Raw genomic sequence first — 20807 nt, forward strand, 5'->3', positions numbered from 1 at the left:
TCCCCAAGGACGGTAAAATGTCATACTAACTAGTAGTGTCATTGGGTGGGTTTGTCTAAACAAGTGGTTCGTTACCCTTTCAACCATGATGCAAAGTCAAAATGATTAGCCTTTCGCCAGTGCAACCCAGTTTAAGTGACCCATGAAACGTCCGTGACCTGTTTCAGGATCCTGATATATAGTTTTAGAAATGCTGTCATGCAGGGTGTGTATGTAAAGCTTTAAATATAGCCTCCTACTCTGGGAGCAAGTTTAATGAAAACATTCCCTCGCCATGTTATGACCCAACAGAAACAGACTCACTCTTTTCTTTTAGTTACTGAACCATAAAAAAATCCAGTCAGTGTTTTGTCAAAGTCTGAATCGGTACCAAAAGTGGGCCATGAGAAGATTAAAACCAGCCTTCAAGTTATTGTCTAAAAGTTAATGTCAGAATTCATCCCCTCATGCTATGTTGCAAGACCCTTGGGTTAGCTCATTGAATGCAAGCTAAAGTTTTCCATATGAAACTACTTGGTGAGTCAGCATCCCATAGTAAGCACAGGATAAAAATCAATTCATTTCAATTATGCTTTCTATTTTCCTCAAGGGGGGTGGATGGATGGATTGAATTCCCAAAGCCAACAGTTAACAAAAACTCCAATGCATTCATAAAAGAACATATGGAAAATTAGATTGGCGTCCTTATTTGACCCGTGTTCATAGCCTTCGTTACTCCTTAATTAAATCAAGTCAACACCAGAATTAGAATTAATGTCCGTTCACCACATTCTCAACTCTTAATTTGCTTATTTTTAATGCTCTGTTGTCAAACTAACATCTTATAAGCCGTGTTAGTTAATTTATTTACACTTCAAGAGAAAAAGCTGCTCCTCAGTAACTGACTAAAGTACAAGACCCACGATTCACCCACAGAGACAGGAAGCAGACAAGTTGTTCTCCAAGTCTTTAGATTAAAGAAAGTATTATCATTCCTTTTATTTATACTTATATTATATTTGCATGTATTTACTAAATATATTTAAGTTAGTTTTTACCATGGCTTAAAGTTAAATGGAATTTTGGTCTAAATACCTAAACTGAGGTCCTACAAAACCACTCACATCAAATAAGACAATTTTCTTATATGATGTGAGCGTAAAGATTTCAGCTGTTTAAATCATGACGCCTTTGTATTCTGGGAATAAGGTAATGTCTTATGGCAGATACAATAATGAGTAAGTATATCAGTCCACTTGGAAGTGATTTTAAAGAGATTTTCTCTCTTGCTTTTAATAAACAAATCCAGCAAGTTAACTGAACCTTTGCACGTACCTAACGCACAGTGGACAGTCCACTCAAAACTTTAATCATAGACTGAACAGGATTGAAAAGGTTTTGAAAGACTGGTACTTCGTGTAATGCTTGTCTCAAAAGAAAACATATCTATACACCTCAATATATCACTATATATCATAGCCACATACAGAAAAAAAAACAAAGGTGACTTATTGTCTGTTTTGTTTCCTCAATTGGGAAAAAAAAATCTTAGTCTAGTTGAAACTACACCTGTATACCTTCTGAAGGTATTTATAACAGGTAAATGATAATTTAATGTGTAATAGTGCAACTGTTGTGCATTTCTGACTATCCTATAGCTTTATATGCTATACTGCTTTAGATTTCACAGCAATGGTGTCAGTGGAACCATGTGCATTTTTCTGTGTGTGTCCTTGGTGGAATGCTGTTGAGAAATCACAGGAAGAGGTGGAAAGGACATACACAGGCATCTAAATGTGGCACTCAGACACATATGGAGCACATATGCAGCCCATTACTGCTTTTACTGAGTCACTCAGTCCAGCTCATTGCCCAGTGTCAGTCTGTCTCTGTTTCCTGGTTATTTCACCTCACTTTATGATAATTGAGGGGATTATGATGGGTGAATGTGAGATGACATGTCAAGCTGTGTGAATTCTCAGGTAGACTGGAATCAGATTATGTTTTAAATATTGACAGTATATCACCAAATCAGGAATAAAAGCGCTGTTAAGTATAAAACTAAAATGTTTCACTTCTCTCTGTTCTTCTGTTTTGCTTCAATGGGACCTATTCCCATTTTTATTTTATCCATACTACTCCTTTTTCTATTTCTCCTTCTGTTGCCTCTTGTCCTCCTAACCTTGCCAAGAGTAAGTACAGTTTCAGAGACCAAGATTTTTGCTTCAAGCCACAATCATTCTCCTCCTTCGTTATTTAAGACCCTCCTCTACCTCCTTTTAAAGGGTTTTCCCTCAGAACTTCAATATTCTCTTAGCTCCTTGCCTTCCCACCTCCTCCTTCTCCCTGTATCCCCCTCCCCCCAACCCCTGAGACCTTGGACAGTGATGCCGGGTGTATTTAAGAAGGAAGCCGAGGATTTTCCACAAAGCTTCAATCTTGGTCTTTTACAGAGCAGCACCACATGAACACACACCAGGTTGCCGAACCAAGGTTTATAATGGCTTAAAGTGTCCAGAGGAGGCGGGAGTGGATGGCGTGTAAGGGGGATGAGAGAAAAAGTAAAATAAGTGATTCAGACAGAAAGGGACCGACAGGATTGTAGGAAAAAATAAATCAGCGTCTGTCTTTTGTTAGGCTTATTTATAGGCTGAATACTTTGAAAATAACACATGTGTTTTATACTGGAATTTCATTTGCTTGCAGGGTATGTTAGTATTCCATGTCCATAAAAAGCAATTAAGAAAAGAAATGGAAAAGAGGTGAATAACTGGCGAATGGATGGAAATTAAAATGAATAGCAGAGAGTGAAAAAAAGGTTAAATAAAGGACAAAGATGGTGAAAGTGAAGAAAAATAGCAGAAGCAAGAAACTCATAAGAAAGAAAGTCCCCTATTTCCTTCACCCCAGGCTGATCCAGCTGAGCCTAAAACCACACAGCCACGTGGCCACCAAAACCTTCCACTGTGTGCATGTGCATGAGTGTGTGTGTGTGACTTTTATTTATAGCCTGTTAAAATGCACTATATGTGTGCAGATGTTAATGGACCATTTCTACCTTTACAATTTGTCTAGGGGGACAGATTTTTGTGTGTGTGTTTGTGCTTTACAAGTGAGAGCTTTTTTTGTGCCTGGACATCATCTTTAAACTTACCTAAGTGCAGCCACTTGCTTGTGCATATGTTTTTGTGTCTTGATATTGTATAGCAGGTTTCTAGTGATTGTGCTTTCCCATACATTTAGTATGCATTTTATTTGTGTATGTGCATTTCTTTTTTCCTTTATATGTTTTTACTTTTGTGTAACTCGTGTAGCTCTGTATTCCTGCACATTCTCTCTTGCAACTTGCCACATGTCTCGAGATGTCTCTATCCTACTCTTTTCTACTTTCTCTTTCCCATGATTCCCCAACTGGTCATGGCAGATGGCTGCCCCTCCCTGAGTTCTGCTGGAGGTCTTTGCTAATAAAAGGAAGTTTGTCTTCCCCACTGTTGCCAAATTTGGGCACAGTCACATGAGATTGTTTTTAGTTCTCTCTAGCCTTGAAATGGTTATTGTTGTGATGTATACTAAAAAAAATAAGCTTACCAAATTAAAATGTTATTTCCAGTGCCTCTAGCATCATTTTTCAACATTTTGGGTATTCCTCCAGCACGCTATTTTGCTAGATAAGGATGAGTAACAGCCAACAATAGACTGCATAATGAGGCAGCAGGGTTGGCATTTGGCATGACCACTTGACTCCTTACCAGGAGACAGGAGTCTGAGTCCTTTTTTGAATTCAACTTGACATCTCATTTATTGTAGGAAAAGGACTTTGTGCAGGTTAAAATAAAGTCTTTTATGATATTATCTACATATTACAGCTCCATGTCTCACAACAGTGATGAACCAGCAGATCTCATTTTCTTGCGGGATCAAAACATCCAGTTTAGACACTGAAGGTCCTATTGAAGTCTTTCAGACAACCTCGCATATTGAAACTGAAGCTGAAAGGCTACTCAGCTACTCAGCACATTCAAATATAATGGCTCCCACAAAGCAGCAGCATGTGACAATCTGGCAGAGGGAATTAGTTGGTTTACCTCTGTGTGACACGGTGTGATGGCAGTATTTTGGAATATGTTTCTGGAGCAACTTCTACCACATTAAGTATATTACGTCTGTAATACTTGGGCATTAAAACAGATGAACATAAACGTGAGTTGAGAAATTATAATTCCCTGAAACTAAGCATCTAATTTAACAAACCCCCAATCCACAGTTTAGCATCTGTGTTTCTCATATATCTTCTTACGTCTTAGCATCCATTCATTTTTTTTGTTTTTATCTTTTGTTTTATTTTTGAATCTGATCTTAATCTAGCAAGTTTGTAACTGTTGTTTATATTAAAATGGGAAATAAATGCAATTTGGTGTAGGTTTACATTATTTTACTGAAGTAACTAACATTTGTACCCTCCAATTTGGCAAAATATACTAAATCTACTATGAAGATGTACACTACTACAAATTAAGATTTTTTTTTAGGTATGTGTGCTTTCTTGTGAAGCGTTCACATGTCCTGGTAATGCCCTGCCCCCACCGAAGATCACATACAATTGTGTGCAAATCAAAAACTGCTGCAGCCACTTTGACTTTATGAAATAATGTGCATAACTGGCAAGACCAGAGCAAAATCAAGAAATAAAAATGAAGGAATCATTCACATTTGACGCAAGATTGAAAATTACCCAGCTCAGCCATCTTTGAGTCTAAAAAACAATTGTACAACTAACCAAAACTATGTAGAAAGCAGTGTATAACTGCGTTGTACATCCCTGTCTGGATGTGAAAAACATAAACTGACAGCAAGCTTGGAAAAAGCAAAGCAAAAGCAGCCATCCATCCATCCATACATCCTCTTCTGCGTATTCAATTTAGTGTTGCAGTTGAGCCCATCCCAGCTGTCACAGAGCAAAGGGCAGGGTGGACCCTAGATAGTTTACTGTTTTTGGGCACAGAGACAGACAACCATTCATGCTCACATTTAAACTTACGGTCAATTTAGATTCACCAGTTAACCTAAAGTGGATGTCTTTGTGGTTGGCCAGAAAGCCAGAGTACCTGCAGAAAATGCATGCAGACAAAATGCAAACCTAGGACCTTCTTGCTGTGAGATGACAAGTTAAGCTACCTTATGACTCTGCTGCACACAAGTGAAGGCAATTTGGTGGATGACACTGACAAGGTGACCATTGGCTTTGAGGTGCAGGAAGGATACTTGTCCAAAAAACCTGCTGGTTGAGGGAACTCCAGATGTTATCCTGGGAATGCTGCTCTGCGTCATAGAAATCAACAATGTTGTCTTTAAGGATAACACTTAAGCTGCCCGGCAGCACTCAGGAAGGTGCTCAGGAAGCCTGCTTGCCAGTTGACCTGGCTCTGGTCCTGACTGACACATTAGCAGGTTAGATATTGATAATTTGGTTCCAGTAACGGCTGCACCTGCTGCTCTAACCCCAAGCCCTACTTCACCAGCTGGTACCTATGCAGACATTTCTATCAGAAGCATGCACATAGTCATTGCTCAGAGGTTGATACAGTCCATGCAAACAATCCCTCACTAATATGTTTCTGAAGATGTCATCATGAACCAACTCATTGTATCCCTGCTGTTTGAGATTCAGAGAAGTCACTGATGGCAGATAACAATAGCCCATTTTCCATTAGTCAGACCAGCCAATAGGTGGCATGCAGTCTGACAACGTCACATTTTAGTACCTGGTACTATGACCTATTGGAAAACCCTGGAAACTGTGGCAAACCCTGCCAAGTTGGTCCAAGTAGGTACTAATGGAAAAGGGACTAATGAGAAATTTAGACATGTCAGTGATACTGCTCTGGGCCCACCAGGTATACAGGGAGTGCAGAATTATTAGGCAAATGAGTATTTTGTCCACATCATCCTCTTCATGCATGTTGTCTTAATCCAAGCTGTATAGGCTCGAAAGCCTACTACCAATTAAGCATATTAGGTGATGTGCATCTCTGTAATGAGAAGGGGTGTGGTCTAATGACATCAACACCCTATATCAGGTGTGCATAATTATTAGGCAACGTCCTTTGCTTTGGCAAAATGGGTCAAAAGAAGGACTTGACAGGCTCAGAAAAGTCAAAAATAGTGAGATATCTTGCAGAGGGATGCAGCAGTCTCAAAATTGCAAAGCTTCTGAAGCGTGATCATCGAACAATCAAGTGTTTCATTCAAAATAGTCAACAGGGTCGCAAGAAGCGTGTGGAAAAACCAAGGCGGAAAATAACTGCCCATGAACTGAGAAAAATCAAGCGTGCAGCTGCCAAGATGCCACTTGCCACCAGTTTGGCCATATTTCAGAGCTGCAACATCACTGGAGTGCCCAAAAGCACAAGGTGTGCAATACTCAAGGAGACATGGCCAAGGTAAGAAATGCTGAAAGACGACCACCACTGAACAAGACACACAAGCTGAAACGTCAAGACTGGGCCAAGAAATATCTCAAGACTGATTTTTCTAAGGTTTTATGGACTGATGAAATGAGAGTGAGTCTTGATGGGCCAGATGGATGGGCCCGTGGCTGGATTGGTAAAGGGCAGAGAGCTCCAGTCCGACTCAGACGCCAGCAAGGTGGAGGTGGAGTACTGGTTTGGGCTGGTATCATCAAAGATGAGCTCGTGGGGCCTTTTCGGGTTGAGGATGGAGTCAAGCTCAACTCCCAGTCCTACTGCCAGTTCCTGGAAGACACCTTCTTCAAGCAAAAACAAACTAAAAACTACTTCCAAAAACATTCAGCTTTGATATTAATGAGTTTTTTGGGTTCATTGAGAACATGGTTGTTGTTCAATAATAAAATTATTCCTCAAAAATACAACTTGCCTAATAATTCTGCACTCCCTGTAGTGAACAGGGCGGTTGGTGCACAATTGAATTCCCCAAGCACCTTGAGAAAACGCTCACCATGCTGCTTTGATGAGATTTTACTGCAAAGCTAATTGTATATACAAATGTGTATATATATTCTGCATCATTATGTTTGTTTGTTTTTTAATGGCATTATATGGAACAATATCAGTGTATTTTTAATCACGATGTGTATGGTGTGAACAATTTTGAGGTGCTGGAAATCTGACAGTTATGATTCATAGCGTGTATGACTTATTCAGTGGAAAAGTGCCATCATTTTTTTGTAGTACCAAGAAACTTTAAAAAAAAATTTTCCACTCTGTCTTCATGGTCTATTTATTTTAAAGTTTTATGGTCCGAAAGGAAAAAATGTAAAAATGACATTTTGTTCAACGGAAGTATGTATTGTTGTCTTTTCTATACTTTAGAGAGAAAAAAATATGTATTCATAAAAGGAAATAACAGTTCTTTCAAATGTAACTTTAATGCAGCCAGTAGTGCACAGGTAATAGAGTGGCTTGGTGGTCCTACTGTCACCTCACATCAATGAAGTCCCATGTTCAGGTCCCAGTCCAGGTTCTTTGTGGAGTGTGTGGAGTTTGCATGGTCTCCCATAACTGCCCAGAGGTATGAATGTGTCTGTCTGTGTTCCTGGGGCTTGAACTGTCTGGAGAGATTTTCTGGCTAGAGTATGTTAAGGCTGAATGCTGCTACATTGTGACCATGAACAAAAGTAAGAAAACGCGTGAGATCGAGATGGATGGCTGCAGACCATTTAGAGAATGACCCGAATAACTTCACTGTCAATAAACTTGGAGAATGCGTTTTGTAAATGTACTGCATAGTCTTCTACAGCCCACTGTCTGAGTATCAGTTAAAATACAATAGGGATACAATAAAAGCTTGTGTTATAGGAAAAATGTAACCTATACTCAAGATGAAGGATGTTAAACTGAAACTGTTCTTTGTCAAGTAGAAACTAAAGACAAAATAAGACTCTTTCTTATGGGGATGTTTCATCATTTTGCCTCTTCAACTAAACAACTACCGACAAACCATTAGGCTTGTGATTAGTTAATTTCCCAAACTTCTGAGTCCCCAGAGTTAGCAAAGTATAAAATTGGAGTGTGTCAATGTGACCTCAGAATTGAATATAAAAGGACATATTATTTTTTACTAACTCCTTTCATTGTCACCTTTTAACATCCTTATTTGTGTCCCTTTGCATTGCTCTCTGCTTTACTCGAATCACTTAATCTGCACTACCATTCTTCTGTCTTTAACCATGTCATTCCATTCCATTTAAAATCATTCAGACAGCCAGTCAGTCACCTTACCATCTGGTTGTTTACAGAAAGAAAGGTCGGGGCAAATTGAGGAGAAGTCTGCCCTTGAGAGCTGGAGTGATGGCTGGTGTGAGCTGTATAAGTGAGCACGGGAGAGGAGAAAGTCTGTCCCAGAAATCTTGAATTTACAATAAGGTGTTTCTTTAGCTATTGATTGTCACCTCTGACTATTTAAAAAAACATTATAGGCAGTGACCCATCTTTTTTAGTGGGTTCCTGTTTGAACACCTAATAGATTTATTATATATTAGAATATCTGCAATTTGTGAAGAATATTTATAGAATATTTGGAATTCTTTCACAATCTGAAAGAACTCATAGAAACAGATAATACAACAATTTTTTTATTGTCACGCAACATTGTATAAACTGGGAACAATGGTGTGTGGGTCCTAATATTGGACTGGCATGTGCACATGGCTTGTATTAACAATGTAGGTTTGTGCAGAATGCACCAGAATCAGGCTATAGACTGTATATAAAAGATAGATGTAGGCATCATGATGTCACCCAGTGAAGTCTTGTTCAAAACTTTGATTTTAGAATTGCAGCCATTGTAAACTTCCTTTTTTTTCTTTGTTTTTTGAGGTAGAAGTCACTGTATTCAGAAAAAAGTGTGGAGTGCAAGGTACATTAAAAGATTAATCTTATTGCACCACAAAGGGATAGATACATCATAACAAAACAGGATGTATATGTACTAGTATTAGAATACTTTCAGTCATTTTTTGGCACAAATAAAAGTGCATTAATGGTTATTATATTTCAAATAACTGCATTCAAATTTCTTTCTTAAAAACCAGCACTTCATGCAGTGTTATGAAGTCCAGATCTGTGAGCCAATAAGCTGAGTTGAAATCAAGCAAAGAACAACTGTCTCCAACTGTCAGTCACAGCAGCCAAAATGACTGGCTGCTGTGACTGAATGACTGAATGTCTTTCTGCATCATTTTGGCCCACGTTACCACTTTCCATGATGAAAAGCTTCCATACCAACACATTACAAAGGTTCTCTATTGGATTGAGATCTAATGACTGTGGAGGCCGTTTGAATACCATGAAGTTATTGTTATAATCCAGACATGAGATGATTTGAGATTTGTGATCATTGTGCTGGAAGCAGCCATGAGAAGATGGGTACACTGTGGTCATAAAGGGATGGACATGGTTAGCGACAATATTCAGCTAGGCTTTGTGTAACACTGGTAGTGCAATACTAGTAGTGGGCATGTTAGACCTGTTAGTGCTACTTCTAGCCTTCTTTGCATGTAGTACAGGCAGTACAGTTACCTTTAACCACAGTATGAGGACAGAAGGGAAATATGGGCCAGATCAGACAGGTTCTAGATTCGTAGGAGCCAAGGGTGTATGACAACAGAGGACTTGTACGCAGTAGGTGTAGAAAACGCAGTTGCATTTACTGACAATTATTAAAGTTTAGCAGGTTGTGCACATTTAACAAAAGTAGAGTGTGCTTCTTGAAAACAAAATAACATAAAATAAACCCCACAAATGGTCGACCCAAGGATATATAGTCTTTTTTTAAAGTCAATTTCAGTCTGTCAATGTTCAATAGTCACTCAGTGTGTTTGTAACCAGTCGGGTTACAATCTACCAGTTCATCCGGCTCTTTGGGCTGGGCTCACCATTCAGTACTGGAAAAAGGATCCTCGATTCTTCTCAGGTCCTCAAAACCAATCCAATCCAAATAAGCAAAAGGAACAAACCTGACCATGTGAAGCAACGAATGCTACACGGGGCTTCACAGTGCTCACGCTGGCTCACGGCCTCTGGAATACAGTATCACTCTTACTATTTTCACAGAAAATAGGACTTTTACTATCCAGCTAGCTTCTTCACCGCACGGGTAAATGGATCTTTCACCGTCTGTGTCTCTGGTGTATCTGACTGGCACACGAAGGCACACACACACACAGGTGTCTGAGCAGCACACACAGACTGGGGATGGTCAGACCAGCCAATGATTGGTTGCTCAGGGGATCTAACAAACACACTCTAAAGGACAAAGTCCTGCCCCCACACCATTTATATATTACATATACATACGTACATATTAATTAAACTTATGTTTACATGCTTTTTATCAGTATTTATTATATTTAACTGTGTTTTTATCAATATTTATTCCCATTGTGAGAGTATGAATATTTATACTTTTAATCCCGTTTTATATATACATATATATATATATATATATATATATATATACACACTTCTTTTTTCAAGATTTTTCATTGAATATCCTTTATCATCCCCTGCCAAAAAGGGGATTTCTCATTATAACATGATACTTGCTGCAATCACATTGACAAGTTGAGATTTAAATGCAGGCATTTTCCCAGTTCTTCCTTTTTCAGTGTTTTGTTTTTTATTCCCCACAAGTTGAATATCCTAGATAAAATCCAGCATAAAGTTTGTAAATTCACTAAAACTTGATCCTATTATTTTATTAAGTTCTTAAGTTTGTTATCAGTCTTTGCTCAGTTGGCTAAGCCATCTGTTGTATATTCTAACATTGTATTGGTGGCAGTATAGTGCTTCCATGTTTCATCCCAGCTTAGTCAAGAAACCCAAGAAAGCCTTTTTCCCATATGTGAAAAGTAAAGCTTATCATGACCGGGATTAGGGAAGCAAATGGAGAATTGCTTCCAGTTGAGAACTAAATCATCCAATCCATCTGAAATGTATGCTTCTGTGTTTATCAGTTTCTTTTATCAGCGCTGTCATTTTTACTGCTGAAAATTGTGCAATTATTTCAGCAGAGTTTTTGCAGTATTGAGTCAAATAAAAGCACTTCCTTCTGCTCAGTTACTGCAGTGTTTTCAGGCTTAAGGATAACACAATAGTTGTGCTGATAATGAAAACCTTAAAGGCTTTTCAATATTCCCTTCACAGAAAATTCATCAAGAATAAACACGAGAATCTGCAGAATCAATGATGGTACTAGTTTTAATAACATCTTAGTAATTCCATGATGCAATTAAATGTTTTTCACTCCAACAAAAGAATCACTTTGAGACAATAAGTATTCCATTTGTCTTTACTCTTTGCCTGTTGTCTGTTATTTCAGGCTTTGGAATAAGGAAGAGAGATATATGACACTGATTTCCACAGGCAGTTGACAAGAATGCCACAACTTAAGCACCAGGGCATGAAATTACATACTTTATCATATCCTGGTGAGTACGTGTTTTTGCTATGGGTTCCATTTCTTTTGATGAACGGTCACATTGTTGGTGTGATTTTGGGTTAAATGTTCTAGCAGCTGCAGATTTTTTTGTTTTGTTGATATTTTAGGGTAGTGACTCCTTTTTGGCATACAGTCTTAATCCGAGAGTCTTAGCAGTGCTCGGTTTGTTATTTTTTTTGTTAGGCGGTGCGTGATGTGCATGTGTGGGTGTTAGTGTAACTGTGAAATGTGAGAGCAGCTGCACAGGGAGGTGTGAACTTGAACTTGTAAGTTGGTGTGTATATGTATGGAGGTGGGTAACAGGCAAACATGGCAGGAGTTATTTCTATTTAAACACCACCAGAGGTAGTGACACCTGTGCTGGCTGGAAGCCTAGAGACACATAATGGTTTTTAATGGGACTCCATCCTCAGAGTAGAATTCACGCTAGATGTGGCCTCAATTATTACATCAACAGAAGTCTGCCTCTGTGTCTACCTGTCTGTGGTAGTTTGACTGCTAACACTATCTGACATGTTTTGTTGTTGCTTTTTTAAAGTGATGAACAATACACAGAAACTACAAAAGTATTGAAAGAGCAAGCAGTGTGAAAACCAACTGTGTTATCACTACACTTTTTATTTTTTATAAGGTACACTTTTTGGACAGCTTTTAAATTTCACAGTTTTCATTTGTCATTTTTTGAAATGTCGGTTTGTGTTATTGTCATGGTCCGGAGTCTGTGACTCTGTGTTTATGTTTAGTCTATTAGTATTCTGTGGTTTTGGTTACCTTGGGTGTTTGTATTCTTTTGTTCATGTTCCTATGTTCTGTGTCCCCCAGTCTGTGTTAAGTTGGTGTGTTATGTCATTGCGTGTATGTGTTTCCTGTTTTATTGTGAAGGTCTGCGTCTTATGTGAGTGTTTTCAGTTTGCCTCCCTAGTCTCGTCATGATAATCACTCCCAGCTGTGTTCCCCACCTGCGTGTAATCTCCCTGTGTTCTCTGGGTGTATTTAAGTTGTGTCTTCTGTCATGGTAGTTGCTGGTTCGTCTGCGTTATTTTCCTCGCCGCCATTCTGTGTTTATTCCTCCAGCTTCCTGGTCATTCTCCCTGCAAGGTACCCTCGTTAGTGTTCTGGTTTCGTGTTTAGTTTAGTTTTCCCAGTTTAGAGTTATTACCGTTCTGTTTCTCGCCACCCCTTTTGTTGTTCTTATCCGGTTGTAAATAAAGCTCATCCTCCACTTAAGCAGTCTGCATTTTGGGTCCTATTTCATATTCCACACGGCTTGCCCCGGCAAACCGTGACAGTTATAGCATAACCTTGTTTATATAACTGGTAAAAAGACATTTTTGATGAGGCACAAAACACACAAACAAACAAATAAACAAACAAAACATTTACCAGAAGTTTATGATGGCTTAGTTATAAAATCAGTTAATTAATGTACTTCCTAGATTTGAAATTTTACTGCCAAGTTAACTATAAACTTGCATTTGTATGTCCAGCAGATTTTTTTAATCATAGAATTGATTAAATTATTATTTTATCATTGTTACATAATCTCTGATACTTGCTGATATCTTGATTAGAATGCCCATGTCCAAGTCATCCATCATTATACATTTTGCTCAAGCCTGAAGTCATCTTGATCAGTCAAAAGACCTGTAATAGCAAGGTTTTGGCCATGCCCTCCATCACATACACAACAACTATACAAACTTCACACTGAGCAGATAAAGGCCAAAAGGAAACCATAGGAATATTTTATGTGACTTGTGACTTGTGTGGTATGGCATTTGTAATCTCAGAATCTAAAGAAAGATGTTTGTTTTTTTTCAGAGAAAGATCATTTACAAAAAATAAATTAAAAAGTGAAACACCCGACTGAGCTCTTCTCTCTTTGTATAGTGTGCAGGTTATCCCCACCTGGTATGTACATTTAGGTTTCACACAGTGTAATGAAGTTCAAGAGTCTTTAAAAGGCACCCCATTTGTCCGTTTCAACTTAACTCACATCTTTTTGACTTAAGATACAGGGAACTAGGGCTTAGGGATAGGGTGAGAGGATGTGAGATTTTGGTCATATCGCACGTGCGATATGACCAAAATCTCCTATCCCGATATAAGAATTCTATCGTCCGGAAAACGATATAAATCACAAAAATGTAGCATTTTCTGTAAATTCTGTGAATCTCGGGCAGCTCGACTTGCGTGAAGTGTTTCCAGCTGCGCATCATGTAGCTGGAGTCGAGTGTTTTAACCGATGCATGAAACGATACATTTTTAGACATAAGTTGTAACGGCCGCCATTTTCTTTGTGAGTATTTATTACACGGCGTGCTGTGGGGAAAAGCCTGTTCTAACGTTTGAGTCTAAGGTTTATTTTTTAGCACCTGGCGGCTCTTTTTTACTTCTCATCCGTAAATAATCTGCTCTTTCACGTGATTCAGTTTATTTTGAAAAGTCTCAACAGGATTTTGAGCTTTATTGTGAAAGGTTTATGTGGAACATAAACAAACGGACACGCGATGGTTTTACCGTCGTTGTTGCTAAACACATAAAAACAGGCGCTTGTCCGTTGGTAGTGTGGTTATATTAAATATAAGAGAAAGAGAGAACTTTAAGAAATTAATACAGCCACTACAGTGACCATCAAAACGGTGAAAAAATATTGCCGTAAAGAGTTTATTTTGTGACACCACGAAACAAATGATAGCGTAAAATGAAATGATAGACGTTTTTATATCGTCATCCGATATATATTGTTATATCGAACAGCCCTACAGGGAACAGTTCCAAGAAATAGCAAATGAAGCACACTATAATATTTACAATATCACGCTGCATTGTGCTAATGGTTGTTTCTGTTATTTTGTCCACCCCCTGCGAGCTCATGCTGGGCTGTTTTCTCTGTGCTGTATATCTGCAGTGGAACAAACAAGGCATATAATGTGTGTATGGCATTACACAAGGCTTGTAATAAATACACTCTGTCTTATAGTTATTTTTGCCCAAAGCCTGACTTTTGAAGTGTGTATGGAGTTACATGTGGCTGGTAATAAATAGACTTTGGAGATAAGACAACTAAGATTTCTCTTCCCCTCCTCTTCGTCCTTCAGTGATGAAGATGGAGCAAGGAGCAGAGTAAAGTGATTAGGTTTTATTATTTTCTCCAGACTCTGAGCTTCTGGTTGATTAAATTAAAGCATGTAGTGGCTTGTCTGAACACAGAAGGGGTCAAAACGAAACAGAACAGAATAACTCTAGGGTATTGGAGGCAGGATGAATGCAGTGTGATAGATAATGTGGTTTGGTGACAAGTGGGCGAATGAACAGAGATAATAATAAATATTATGTCTTGTACTGTCCTGGAAATCTGTATTTTATAGAGTGACTGAATGCAGTCAGATCAATAGTACTGATGTGCTCTGGGGGAAAAAAATTACGCAGGGTATAACAAAATGGACACAGATCAAATGCAACTGGGAAGCAAACATTACCTATTATATTTTATCCACAAAGGAATACCAGCCAAGAATACTTTAATATCTTTTGAGACTTTAAATGCATTTAATTTACATATTTATTTCCAGATATGTACCTATTAGTGTCAAACATGTGACAAACATTACTAAAGGCTAATTTAGTAATGCGCATGGACTTCTATTCTAGTCTTAGTTTTCTTTTGGAAATAAATAACATACAATAAGACATTGAATAAGCCAATCCAACACCTTTCATTGTTTATACCATTACCAAAAAAATAAATAAATAAATAAATAAATTATCGGCCCATAAAAATCATTTGCCCAGTAAGCCCGATGGCCAGTCCAGCTACGGTCGTGCCATCAGTTAAACCTTCGCGTGCCAACTGTGGCACGCATGCCCAGGGTTGCCAACCCCTGGTTTAGCTCATCTTCTTTTAAACATCAGATTTCTTGTGATTTGACTCCAGTCTGCTGATTTGACACTGGTGTAAGTATCTTCCACTACCAATTTCCTAATTTTTGGACTGCAATTGAGTCTAAGTATGGCCTCGAAGTCCCAAGGTCAAAATGACATATAAGCCAAAATGGTTGTCAGTGACCAAGCTAAGATCCTGTGGAACTTGCAGATACAGAAAGGCAAACTGGTGACGGCTAACCAACCAGACATAGCAGTGGTGGACAAACAGAGGAAGAAGACCATAGTGATAGAGGTTCATATACCAAGTGATAACAAAATTACAAAGAAGGAACACTGAGAGAGGAGCTAGAGAAGATGTGGATGTGAAGGCAACGTTAGTCCCCGTCATAACTGGAAAACATGGGGCAGTGACCCCTAAACCGGGGGTGGCTTCAGCAGATCCCAGGAACAACATCAGAGATCTTACAATAACTTACAAGATAAAGTGCCTTGAGGCAACTGTTGTTGTGATTTGGCGCTATATAAATAAAATTCAATTTAATCCAATTGAATATCTGTCCAGAAGAGCGCAGGTCTAAAGACAGCAAAGCTACTGTTCATGACCGTCAAACTCCAAGGCCTCTGGTAGGGGACCCAACCTTCATGAACAAATAAAAACTGCCCGCTGGCGAAGTGGGGTATTTTTCTTAATTATTATTTATTTTTATTTACAGCATCTAATGCACCTATTCCTGTAGTAGCAGAAGTGTACCACAATGTACCCATCTTCCGATAACTGCTTCAAGCTGGATAATGAATATGACAATGTAACAGTATACTAAAATGGCCTCCATGGTCATCAGATCCACTTGAGCACCTTTGGGATATGATGGAACAGAATGCCTCCAGGAACTTGTTTGACTGCAGGCCACAAAGGATTTAGGCAGTTGTGAAGGCAAAAGGGGGTCCATCCTTGTACTTGCAAGGTACAACTAATGACATGATTGGTGAGTGTATGTAAAACTAGGAAAAAAAGAAATGGTCCACTTAAAGTTGGATGAAATTTGGGCTAGCCTTAATTCAGTATATAGATCGGTGCTTTCAAATAACTTAAAAAAACTTTCAATCCAACAAAATAAAAAATAATGTCCAGTTTTCTATAAAAGAATAAAATATAAAGTTTAACAAATTAATTTTTATCATGTATTGCCATGAAATCTCTTGGGGATCTTTAGCTTCCGAACATATGATTTTATAAACTAGATGGCCTTTTGTTTATAGATCCACTCTTTATAGGTAGTCTTGAAACAAACTTCATACCGTGCAGTCACACTGCTCCACCAGTGGCTAAATTTTGTGTTTTTTGTTTGTCAAGTGAACATTGCAGTCACTGGGAAATGTTAGCTTACCATCACCTCAGCTTCAACCTTTCCCTCACTCAAGCTGTTTTGGTTCCACATAATGACAGCATTTTTGTGACAGTAAACATAACCTCCTGGAATCAAAACCCAAATGGTCACATCTGAAATGTGACATCTCAGTGTGTGTGCTCATAAACAGTTCTTTCCTTTTTGTATCAAACTTGAATTCATTTTGAATTCAGCCGAGGGATGGGCATGAATCCACAACTGTACCTTTAACATACTGCACACGAATGACGAATGACCGTAGAGGCAGAGAGTTTGTTTGAATAAGGAACGAGTGGGATACTTTTTTTTTTCCATGAAGGGACATTTGCCGATTTTTAACGCTGAGCGGAAATGAGTCATACTCTAATCTAGGACACATCATTTACACTGGAACCCACCCCCCTACTTACAAGAATCTAAATGTGTACGTGTGTGTCTGAGTTGGGTGGGTGGGGGGGGTAATATGAGTATTTGATTTATTTCCAGCTACCCCAAACTTCTGTGGCTCACATACCACAAATATGACATGTTATAAAGCACACTGTCTTATACACACATGCATACACACACACTTACCCCAATCTCAACAGACTCTGGTGGATGTGAGGGGAGTAGCCTAGAATTAAACCGAATTAAAGACTCCCCCCCCGCATGTCATTTATTCATTGCTTTCTCGTTCCCTTGCTGCTGGGCATGACTGCTGCATAAGGAAATGCTCTAGGGCCTGTGTGTGTGTGTCTTTGTACCAATAGCCGTCGGCATCGTCTCCACAGAATTGTGGCACGCCATCTTTCAAAGCCAAAACAACATGAAAAATATTCTTTAAAAATACTTAGGTAACTGTCATCTCTTTCACACAATGACAGTTCTTTAAACTCGGCTATAAACCAATTACACTCTGTTGCAGTTTGTGTATTGAAACGGCAATAAAATCCCAATTACCAAGGGGAGAGATTACATAGACATGTTTGAGGCAAAAATGACAAAAATGTCTGTCTTTATTATTTGTATGTCAGAGAATTTGTATGTCTGCTCATGTGCATTCAAATGAGTGTGAGTGAGATGGATATAGATCACATTTTCAAGCAGGCAACAGGCACTCTGCTCTCCAGAGTAATCTTGAGTGCTGAGAAGCTTTCACTCAACAGCTTTTTACTAAAGTTAAAAAAGGGCCTACTTTTTGCATTCTGCCGATCAATTTCCGTCTCTGAGATCAATTTTGTGTTCAGCAGATGGAGAGAGTCCAAGTGTGGTTATGAGTTTGTGTGGAGAGAGAGCGCAGGATTGAAGGGGTATTTCTTTTTCCCTGCCAACACACACTGGGTTTGGGAACAAACAGCCTATGGGTGCATTAGAAACATAGCGTATCGCTAAAAGGATATTTGCAATGACAAAAAATGAAAATGTCAATTTTCATTACATAAATTATTCAAAAACAAGAAAGCTTTCATTTGACCACTTGTAGCAGACTGAGATGAAGTTATAACCTCAGCATAGTGTGGGTAGATCAATGTAGAATTCCTTGCCAGTGAGCACATTTACATTACTGTTGTCACATGGTATAAAATGACAAAAAGATATATTTGCTGGACATACTTTCAAAGACACAATTTTATTCTTTTTTTTTTTTTCACTTACTGAATACTGAATTCACAATTTTATTCTTAATCAATATGGTCAGTGCATGCAAGGCAAGCAATGCTTGAGCACTGAAATCTAAAAAATTTATTAATTAATTAAAAATACAAAATGAAAGCAATCTCTCTCTTTGCACCTCAAAACAATGTTGTGTCCCATAAAAGATCTGGCCTCCATATGCATGTCTGTAGAATGTAGTTTCACTTGTTTTGGATGAGGAGGAGGTTAGTGTAATAAATAAATGTTACATGCAGTTATAGTTATAAGTTCTGCTCTCATAAAAAGAGAATTAGAAGCATAAGTGTGACAGAAGAGAAGGTACTGATAGGCTTTTCTTATCTTTTGTAAATGACTTGAACTAACTGTTCCCTCATTATTATAGCCATTTCTGCACATTTGCCATTGGTTAGACTCTCTTTCACTATATTTTCTGTCCTTCTTTCTCTTCTGCTATGTTGCCATACTGTTCAACTCATTTTGTCCTTTCTTTCTTTCTTTCTTTCTTTCTTTCTTTCTTTCTTTCTTTCTTTCTTTCTTTCTTTCTTTCTTTCTTTCTTTCTTTCTTTCTTTCTTTCTTTCTTTCTTCCAGGCAGTTATTATCAGTCTAATTAATTTCACATGCTGGTCAGGCCTGGTGTCTCTCAGTATCACACACATGCACTAACACACATATATGCAAACACCAAGATCCAGACTCTTTCTTTCTCTCTCTAGTAATTGCACCCAACTGCTCCCAGCCAGAACAATTAAGTTTCCATCAAAGTGGAAACAGAGGCCTCAACAACATTTTAGACTTTCTGAGGTTCTGGGCAGGCATGCAGAGTACAGATGTAGACATGACACATACTGTCCTTTTATACTGCATGGATGCAGTGAACTTAAGGGGGTATTGGACAGATCTTTTTCTTTCTTTCTTTTCTTTCAGCTTTGAGGTAAACAGACTGTGCAATATCCCTTCATGCCCATCTAGTCCTTTTAATGGATTTGACCTTGTTTATCAAGAACCCATACTTTTGCACTGTTCTCCACTGCAGGCTAGTTTAAACTTGTGTTTATTTTATTTTGATGTGGAGCTACTTAACCAAGTTTGAAAGACATGATATCATTTTTTTTTTGGCAGTCAACGCACTTGGATAGCAACTGACACACAGTTTTACTACTTTAAGCTATAAAAAATAACTGTATATTTAAGAATTTCAGCCTATGAGAGAAGGTCTGTAAAGTGACCCTGCCCTGCTTTTTGGTAGCTTTAGCTCTACAAATAGATTTACAGGCTTTCATTAAAGCAGCTAGTGGTTATGCAGGGAAGAAGCTCTTGGACAACCAGCTGCATATGTGTGTGCATTTGAACACGAGTATGTTTGTGGGCCTCTGTTACTTTATGTGATTGTGCGTGTGTGTGTGTGTGTGTGTGTGTGTGTGTGTGTGTGTGTGTGTGTGTGTGTGTGTGTGTGTGTGTGTGTGTGTGTGTGTGTGTGTGTGTCTGAGGCTAGGCCCTAGATTACTTCCAGAAGTGGAGTTCCATAGCCTGCTGTTTCATTACAGCTACAAAGCAACCGCACCGCTACACAGAGTGCAGAGTTGCAAAAACTTTTTCCCCCTGCTTTCCTCATTGCTTGGTCCACCCTTCCTCTTCTTTCTCTTTTATGGTTACAGTTGGAATGGGACTAAACATCTGTGCAAATTGATTTTTTTTTCTCCATTTTGGGATTTAAGGCAGAAGCAGAGCTGAACTTATCACATTTCAAACACCTTTTACATAAACCAATATTTCTTCAAGTTGAAACAGCTTTTAAATTGTTGGTCTAAAACTGTTAAGTTTTTTTCAAGTTCAAACTACTTCATAGCTAAAATCTTTTCATCAAGTTCAGGCATGTTTTACTTAATGGTGCTACATTCTTATATATATCACATCAGGTGCAATAGGTCTGAACTTTTTTTCTTTGTCTCACTACCTGGTGGAATAAAATCTGAAGAAGTAGTTGTGAATTTTTAAAATGGTCATCAACCTTTATTGCACAATCGATTATTTGACAGTAATTTGAAAGTGCCAAGCACTTTACAAATGTTTTAGGTACTTTGGCGATTTAGATCAAGGAGTCAGTTCTGATTTTGTTTTGTTTTTTTAAGCAAGATAACAACCGAAAATATATTATTTTGCAAGGTTTGTAAAGGCTTGCAAAGCTGTAGCTGAACAAGACTTCTGGAAGTATAACTCTTGGAAAGTTTCAAAGTCGAGATGTCTGGCAAAAACATATTAGCACAAACACCTCACACCACCTGTCAAGCACGGTAGCAGAGGAGTAATGATTTATGTTTGCTACACAATTTCATTAACCGGGCCCTGTTTCAGGAAGCCGGTTTGGAAAACTCAGAGTGAAAAACGACACTCACGGTTGAGTAACCCCGAACTGTCCAACTCGGAATATCCCGTTT

The sequence above is a fragment of the Aulonocara sp. 'chitande type north' Nkhata Bay genome, linkage group LG13, assembly GCF_057382095.1.
Source record: "Aulonocara sp. 'chitande type north' Nkhata Bay isolate Kocher_YH1m ecotype deep benthic linkage group LG13, A_spYH_male_GT1.1, whole genome shotgun sequence".
Lineage (NCBI taxonomy): Eukaryota > Metazoa > Chordata > Actinopteri > Cichliformes > Cichlidae > Aulonocara > Aulonocara sp. 'chitande type north' Nkhata Bay.